This window comes from Penaeus monodon, chromosome 23 (assembly GCF_015228065.2).
Source record: "Penaeus monodon isolate SGIC_2016 chromosome 23, NSTDA_Pmon_1, whole genome shotgun sequence".
NCBI lineage: Eukaryota > Metazoa > Arthropoda > Malacostraca > Decapoda > Penaeidae > Penaeus > Penaeus monodon.
The window spans coordinates 2,345,557-2,345,782 of NC_051408.1; positions in this window are offsets into that span (position 1 = coordinate 2,345,557).

The window sequence follows — 226 nt, forward strand, 5'->3', positions numbered from 1 at the left end:
TTTTGATTTGATAGCAAATTCACTATCAATATTAACAGCAGAAAAAAAAATATTTTTTTACAAATTTTCCGAAGAAGGTATTTCAAATATTTCTTCATTAATTAGTAAATGTAATTAGGGCAGAGGACTAAGTAATCCTATTAATTAAGGAACCTTTCAATGTTACTCGTAAACTGAGGTATTACCTTGAAAAAAAGTTGAAATGTAATGATATTATTCAATGTGT